This window comes from Salmo salar, chromosome 25 (assembly GCF_965601325.2).
Source record: "Salmo salar chromosome 25, fSalSal1, whole genome shotgun sequence".
In the NCBI taxonomy this organism is placed as follows: domain Eukaryota; kingdom Metazoa; phylum Chordata; class Actinopteri; order Salmoniformes; family Salmonidae; genus Salmo; species Salmo salar.
The window spans coordinates 10,672,115-10,680,387 of NC_138315.1; the positions used below are offsets into that span (position 1 = coordinate 10,672,115).

Genomic DNA, 8,273 nt, shown 5'->3' on the forward strand with positions numbered 1-8,273 from the left:
CACCGTGATGTTGCAGCGAGTAGCTGACGCTAACCAGCTCTGTCATGTGCGTTAGCCCTTTCCCCTTGTCCTCTGAACGTCCATCTTCAGTGGATGTTAGAGGTTACGAAACCGCTTGCGTAAGAAAGGGCATGTCAACAAGGGCCCTCGCTATACCACAGGGACCCAACACACAGCTATTTGTTCTAATCTCTGGAGGGCTTTCTCTCGTCTCTTGCTTAAAAATAATGATGCAACTAAGTCTCAACATCCAAATGTATTCAGCATGAATGGCTACAACCTGCAGCATCCTGCCCTGAAAAATTTTGTGATGGGGGAGATGGGACGGCACTGATGCGCCCTCCGGGGAGTGCAGGATGGGGTCCCGTCGAGCCCAGCCTAACCCCAACTGCAACTACCCCCCCCCCGCACTGACAACGGGCCTTTAAAACATGGTCCTCCCTCCCCGGGACACACACACTGCAATGCAATTAGACTACCACTACACACACAAACGCCCCCAGACCCACCGAAAAGCCAATACTTCCAGCCCAGTAAATTCACTCTTCAAACCAAACCACTGCATTTCATTTCCATTTGAGTCACCCCTTTACCCAAACAAAACACACCACCAATGAACAATCCAAGGGTCGACGTCAATGACTTCAGCTTAGATGACATGTGAGGCAACAGTATCTGTACACAACGGTGACTTGTACGTGTGGTCTGCTTAAAGTTGGATGGTTCTGGTTGTCGGACACATGGTAATGTTAGCCAGCAACCAGATTCACTTATTGAACTGTTCAGATCCTGTGCCATATTTGAGCATACACACTGCCTTTACCTATAAACCAGCTTTTTTCAGAAGGGACAATTTTTTTTTTTAGGGCCACTTACCGCCCTGTGAGGTTTCAGTCATGTGAGAGGTTATTGCTCCGTTATGAATTCCCCTCAGTCACCGCTGCAGGAGGTGAAAAAAACAGCAACACCGGCAGCATTCAGATCCAGCTAAAACTAGCCCCTTAGAGAATGAAACCAATCCCCTCATTCACGTGAAGAGATTTCATTAAGCCTCAATGCTTATTTTCCTCAGAAACTCAAAGGAAACATTTATCTTGTTATTTGTCGCTGGTCGAGAGATCGATCTATATATACACACACATATATTTATTTATTTTTACACTCTGTGGAATTTAGTGTGTAAATTCAATCCTGAAGTGAAGTGGGGATGAGTGCTTTCATCAATGTTCTCCCAGAACCTTTATAAAAAATTTTTTTTAATTAAGTTATCTGAGATTTCTTACGACTGAAGCTTCAAATGCGAGCAAGGTGATTCATTTGGCTTCTTCCCGCTCCAGAGGAATTTCCTTCGAGATTTCCTTCTCCAAACCCAGTTCACTTCAATCGACTTGGAATAGTACGGGGTTTCTTTAAACAAATGGATATGCCACACTAGAACTGATAAACCTATACCAAAGCAGATGCTTGCAGATATAAAGAAAACGAAGACACACAGCCTTGCGAGTGTGACAATGAGGCCCTGCCTTGCTTCATTCTAAGGCTCGTTATTTCTGTGCGTCATACCATATATCAAATGATTTGCTGGGCAGGGCCTCTTAAGGGTACAGTGCTCCACGCAGATTTGATGTAATTCAAATTAGTGCTGGTAGCTTTCACTACACCAAAAAGGAAATTGCCAGGTGAAAGTGCCTCTTGCCTTGCTCATTTGATGTCTCTGCAGGCCCATTTGATTCAAAGGACATCGTTGCGTCCCTGCACTGGCTCTCCCGATGTGCAAAATAAAGCATATGATAGTCATAGATATCACGAACACTGCAACGACGTTATGTTAAGCCGAAGGCCTAAGTCATGTCATGGAAACAGATCTTCAGAGACATTTCTGTGTCGTGAAAGTGTTCAAATATTGTTGTCTTACTCGCATAGAACGGTTACATGGAACTGGTCTCACCATATAGACAGGGTGAAATAACAAAGATACCTGCCCCACAAGGGTGGAGTGGGGGATTTTTTTGTCACTAGCGGACATATGCGAGACAGGAAGGTCATCCATTCCCTAAACACCAGATCGAATGACAGGCCCCGTCTTTATGGTTAAGGCAACATAGGCCTACCTAATGAACAAAAACTAAATAATCAAAGCACTGCTCATTATGGGTTCAAAACAAACGACACCTTCAAATGAGAAAATAGCAAAGACGTTAAAAATATTATTATATATTTTTTTTTAAATCACCCAGAACTTGAAACTAAATGAAACACCTGATACTTGATGTTGTGATTCCATGCTTGTGCGAAACCCCACTACATCTGCCTCATAATAATTACGATGTCTAACAATGAGCATGAAGCGAAGCGGGTCTAACGTGATTATCAGCAAGTTCTGCTGTGATATGGCAGTCAAGGATTGGAGAGTGTGTGAGTGTGGGGGGGTCAAAGGCATAGGCGAACCATTCACCCAATCGCTGAAACTCTATGGCAAAGCAAAGTTGCCAGGATGTTTGTTGAAAGTCATCATTGACGGCATGTTCTGCCCTTTTTTGTGGCTTAACCATGTGGCTGCAGCATCAGTAACTTTGTGCTTGCCATGAGCTTTTCACTTCTGGCGTTGTAGATGAACAAATAGCCATGTCATGCCTTTAACAGATCTCAAAAGAAAACAGTGTGGCTTTCTGAGGTCACATGGTGATCAACTTCAGCTCTAAATGACTACCAATTAGAGAAAAACTAGACACATTCCAGTAGCGGAACGATATTCATCCACAGTTTGGATGAAAGATCAGTGGTGAAAGTGTAAAGGTTATTGGAAAGAAGGTGAAAAGGTTTGTCAGTCAGTAAGAAATCAGGGTTCTCGTCTCTCTGGCTTTCTTGAAAATATAGCCTGACTGTAACCCAAAATTAACAAGGACAAGGCCAGTGTCCTTTTATGGTTGAAATGAGCATAGCCAGGCCACCATAATGCCCCGTTTACATCGTGATGCATTTCGTTAGTCTGTACATCATCTTCACGCAATATCGTTCCGCTACTGGACGGAGAGCGTAGGATTTCACACTGCAAGACAAGGTGGAGGAGAGGCTAATCTCTCGTCAGCGATAGCATTCATGACCTTTTCATTAAATAATATGAACTTTGCATTGAAGAAGGAGAAACATTGTTTAAGGTGACAAAACATGTTTTGTTTAGTTACATTTTTTCAACAGAGCTAGGTGCTTATTATCTAATGAATTAGGTAACGAAATCCGACTTTTTGGATATAATGTATAAACATTATATTTTTCTTGGTAAAATGTATTTTATAACAAAAGGAAGTGAAATTTAATCACCAAAGTGCGTTTTCACCCACTCTGGGCTGTGGGTGGACACCCTATACACTGAGTGTACAAAACATGAACACCTGACCAGTTGAATCCAGGTAAATGTCATCCCTTATTGATGTCACTTCTTAAATCTACTTCAATTAGCATAGATGAAGGGGAGAAGACTGGTTAAATAAGGATTTTAAAGCCGTGAGAGAACAGACGGATTGTGTGTGTGCCATTTAGAGGGTGAATGGGCAGGACAAAAGATTGAACTGCCTTTGAACGGGGTATGGTAGTAGGTGCCGGGCACACCGGTTTGTGTCAAGAACTGCAACGCTGCTGGGTTTTTCCACACTCAACAGTTTCCTGTGTGTATCAAGAATGGTCCATCACCCAAAGACCATCCAGCCAACTTGATACAACTGTAGGAAGCATTGGAGTCAACATGGGCCAGCATTCCTGTGGAACGCTTGACACCTTGTCGAGTCCATGCCCAGACGAATTGAGGCTGTTCTGAGGAGAATAGGGGGGGGGGGGGGGGGTGCAACTCAATATTAGGAAGGTGTTCTTAATGTTTTGTATACACACTCTAATATAAATTGGCTTAACTGCCAATGTGTATTATTTACCATTACTATTAAAAATAGTACTCACTTGTAGGAATGGGTAATTGTTTACAAGTTGCTAGCTATCCCATAATGCCTTTGCCAAAAACATAATATGTTCATCTTGTTCTGTGGTATGCTAACTTCCTGTTATTTTGACTGACTCTGGCTACACAAAAGATGACGCAGAATTTGAAAAGATTCAAAGTATGCGGCATCCGTTTCGCAACAGAGCCTTGAACCGCAAGGGGGGGGGGCTGCTATACCACACCGTTGTGGACGTACCTATTGAAATGAATGACATTTGGCACAGACGGACTGCTCAGATGTAATGTGAATAGGGCATAAGGCTACTAATGTAGCAATGATGCATTTAATGCATCTGAAATTACATCATAGTCCTCGGGAGTACGAAGTGCTGACTGAAAGCGCCAGGGTCCGGAGCGGGCGAGTGAATGAGTGACGGCTGATGTAATGTACTTGAGCAGCGGAGGCGGCTGCTGCCTGCTTCCTATCAGCCACTACGGGGTTAACGGAGGCCCTCGCTCATGGTGGTGACGCTGAGCAGCCATTTGTTTGCCTCCGGGATCTACCCCTTCGTTGTAACACACCAATAACCGAGGTAGAGTGGAAGCTAAATGAAATGGTCCAGCAAAAGTGTCCTGGGCAACTGAGCTCGGCTCGGCAACGCACAGCACCGGTTTGGCAAGGTATCCATGGCTCAGAGCCTATGCACCCTCTAAGCATGGAAAACTGTCACAACAGCAATTAGTACCTGGCTGCAGCAAATGTAATGAGATGAAGTGTAGGTCGATGAGGACAGGCCCACATAAGAGTGTTTAGTAGAACAACGCGCGTTTGGACATGATGATTGACTCTTGTGCTGAATCTGGCAACAGTGGTGTGTTTGCTGACACCCTATCAAGTGATATTGATAGTGTTTGTGATTGCAGTAGGCAGCCCTCATGGATTACTTACAGCATCATCTTTCCAATTTCAATTTGACAGACTATTCATTTTGTGGGATTCGGGGTTGCCTACATCTACTTTTCCCCCATTGCCTTAATGAATTGGTTAACTATTCAATATCTACTTCAAGCACACATTTGTCCCAAGCACAGTCAACAGGCCTGTTGATTTCAAAAACAAAACCTAACATTTATTGAACCAACACCGTAGCATACATCTTAGGCTATACATGATTCAGTTACATCACATGGTTAAGCACAAACATGATTTGTAATGTAACCAACCACATTTCATTTTTGTGCTTTCGTTTTATTCATAGCAAGACTGGCTACATTTTGAAGTATCTAATTTTGTTTAAAGACCATGACTGTGGCTTATCAAAGGCTATATTTTACAGGTCATATTCTGATGGCTTGGTACTTTACTTCTAAGACGAAACCTAGAGACAATCAACGCTTTTCATCAAATCTCACCAAGCGAACTGTCCAAATGACTAATATAAACGCTGAACTGAACAACCATGCATTCTGTCAACTAATCGTGCCCCCCTCCTCCCAAAACGTTACAATGCATCCCTTTCATCAAACTCCGGCTCGCACATGCCGTCTGCCCACTATATTCGCAACTGACTAGCAGGCACGACAGTCGAAAAATGACACTGCCGTTGACTCGGGGAAAGATAACTGAAGAGCCATGTTTGCACGCGATCTAGAAGAAAATATTACATAAACACACCCGGAACCCAAGCAAAATAGCCTGTGTTTTCATCCATACCATCCGTCAAACTGAGAAGCCGCCAATACTCACAGTATGTGTCGCAATTTAAAAGGGAAGCTTGCAGAGCTGTAGAAAGATGTGGTCGTCCTCCGTTCAATGTAATAGCACAGACCGCCTCCTGTCCTCTGTTTTATGGGTTTGCTGGAGTTGAATGAATTGTCGTGAAGGCGCCGCTCGTACAGTTGCACTCACCGCAATACAGACGAACTGCGGCCTAGCCTACTCTCGCGGTATCCGTCCTCTGAAGCAAGCAACGTGGAAGGATATTGGATTTTCATTGGATGCCCAGGCTACTGAGACTGGATACTACATTTGACAGATCTGATTGGACAAACTCTTGTTGGAAGCTGAAAATATATGAGCACCGATTGGGTGATACGCTTCATTGAGGGAGTTCGATTAAGCTGAACCGCGGTGCACCGGGTTGTGGCCCGTAACTGTGAATGTGTAAAAGCGGCGCACTTTTCAAATCGAACAGTAATCTGCGCCGCTCGTTCATGTCGTCGACAAGGCAGTTCATAAACATACATCTCTTGTCCATAATATACAGTATATGTTCGAAAACTAGTTTTTATTGCCAAGGCAGATGCCTTTTTCATGCGAAAACACAGAATCCTACTCATTACTCAACATTACTTTTGTTTTCAGTCAACTTCGCCATCAGAATTATTATTTGGTGGGGGAAAAAGATTCCAGGGAACTCATCTACATCAAATCAAAGTTTATTGGTCTTGTACACAGACTTGCAGATGTTATCGCAGGTGCAGCGAAAAGTTTGTGTTTTTACCTCCAACAGTGCAGTAATAATAACTAGCAATACAAAACAATATGCACATAATCCACCAAGTATAAATGAAGAAATTCAAAAATATATCAGAGCTCTGGGGGCCCATGCCCCTGTCATCTGTCTTTTTTTAATTGTATAAATCATTTAGACAGTAACCCTCCAAAAGTTATCAATTAACCTTTTTCATTTCTATATAAGTACTAGGAAGCTAAGTGTTTGTTTCTTGGGCTTCAGGAATGTGACTGAAAAAGCTAAAAAGAAAAAAAGAAACTGATTGAAAGTGTACGGGGATATCAGTGAACAAATGCCGTGGTCAAGGCTACGACGGGGCCAGTGCTGTGAGTGGAGCTTACTCAGGTGTTCAAAAGCGCATATCAGACCTGGAGCCTAATGCTTCTTAAGTCGTTTTTTATGAGTTTTAGTTTAGAAAATGATCTCTCTGCAGAAATGACAGTTACAGAGATGTTAACCCTAAGGGCGGGGGGTTCTACTAAGCTAGCATATAGAATTGTTTTAAGATGGCCATACCAAGGATCATTTAGATATTTGATTTGGAGTTTTAGGACCCTTTAAGGTATCAAAAAAATATATGTAAAAATTATTTGATGAAATATTGAATTTGATCTTACTGCTTTCAGCCCATAGAAACCCATTGGATAACAGCTTCATACATGGATAAACAGATAGTCAAAACAAATTGAAAGGAAGTTTGTTCTGAAGTGTATGTCCGATATCTGAGATATATAAGAAAGAAACTATACATTTAGATGTATTTAACCCCATATTTTAAGCACTAAACTATCTCCATACTGTACTTCCAAACATTTTTTTAACTGGTACCAGACTACCTTCAGACTAGTCTTGTGAAGCTTGTGGGTGTATAGAGGAAAACGGAGATAATCCATCGTGTACATGAGAATATCAAAAGCCCCTTATCTCTGGTATACAGTATCTTGGCACGCATCATTCAACACTAAGTTTAAATTGTGTGCTGTGCAATGGACATATAATGCACAATGTCTCAGGAAAGACTGTCTGGGTTGGCAATACTCAGTATAGAAAACAGTCGGGCCAGCGACCTGGACCCACAGGCCATGCTGAAAACATTTACACATAAAAAAGGAGGACTTCAGGATGAGAGGTCGACAGATTATGATTTTTCAAAGCCGATACCGGTTATTGGAGGGCCCAAAAAAGCCGATGCCGATTAATCGGCCGATTTTTATATATATATTTGTAATAATGACAATTACAACACTGCTGAATGAACAATGAACACTTTTATTTTAACTTAATATAATACATAAATTACAAATAAATAATGAAACATGTTCAATTTGGTTTAAATAATGCAAAAATACAGTGTTGGGGAAGAAAGTAAAAGTGTAATATGTGCCATGTAAAAAAGCTCAGGTTTAAGTTCCTTGCTCAGAACATGAGAACATATGAAAGCTGGTGGTTCAATATTCCCAGTTAAGATCAAATCAAAATCAAATCAAATGTATTTATATAGCCCTTCTTACATCAGCTGATATCTGAAAGTGCTGTACAGAAACCCAGCCTAAAACCCCAAACAGCAAGTAATGCAGGTGTAGAAGCACGGTGGCTAGGAAAAACTCCCTAGAAAAGCCAAAACCTAGGAAGAAACCTAGAGAGGAACCAGGCTGTGAGGGGTGGCCAGTCCTCTTCTGGCTGTGCCGGGTGGAGATTATAACAGAACATGGCCAAGATGTTCAAATGTTCATAAATGACCAGCATGGTCACATAATAAGAATCACAGTAGTTGTCGAGGGTGCAACAAGTCAGCACCTCAAGAGTAAATGTCAGTTGGCTTTTCA

At 42.2% G+C, this 8,273-nt stretch overlaps 1 protein-coding gene across 7 annotated transcripts in view; it reads right to left on the reverse strand.

Moving 5' to 3' along the window:
- Positions 1 to 5,889, reverse strand: part of LOC106586125 (double-stranded RNA-specific editase 1) — a 202,036-nt gene extending 196,147 nt beyond the window's left edge. For 4 of the 7 annotated variants that reach the window (XM_082968871.1, XM_082968872.1, XM_082968869.1 and 1 more), the window contains exon 1: positions 5,679 to 5,888. The gene's annotated coding sequence lies outside the window, so the exon portion shown is untranslated. Of the gene's footprint in view, positions 1 to 5,678 lie in introns of all 7 variants that reach the window. The other 3 variants (XM_014173015.3, XM_014173013.3, XM_045707803.2) reach the window with 2 other exon arrangements.
- Between the last annotated feature and the right edge of the window lie 2,384 nt (positions 5,890 to 8,273).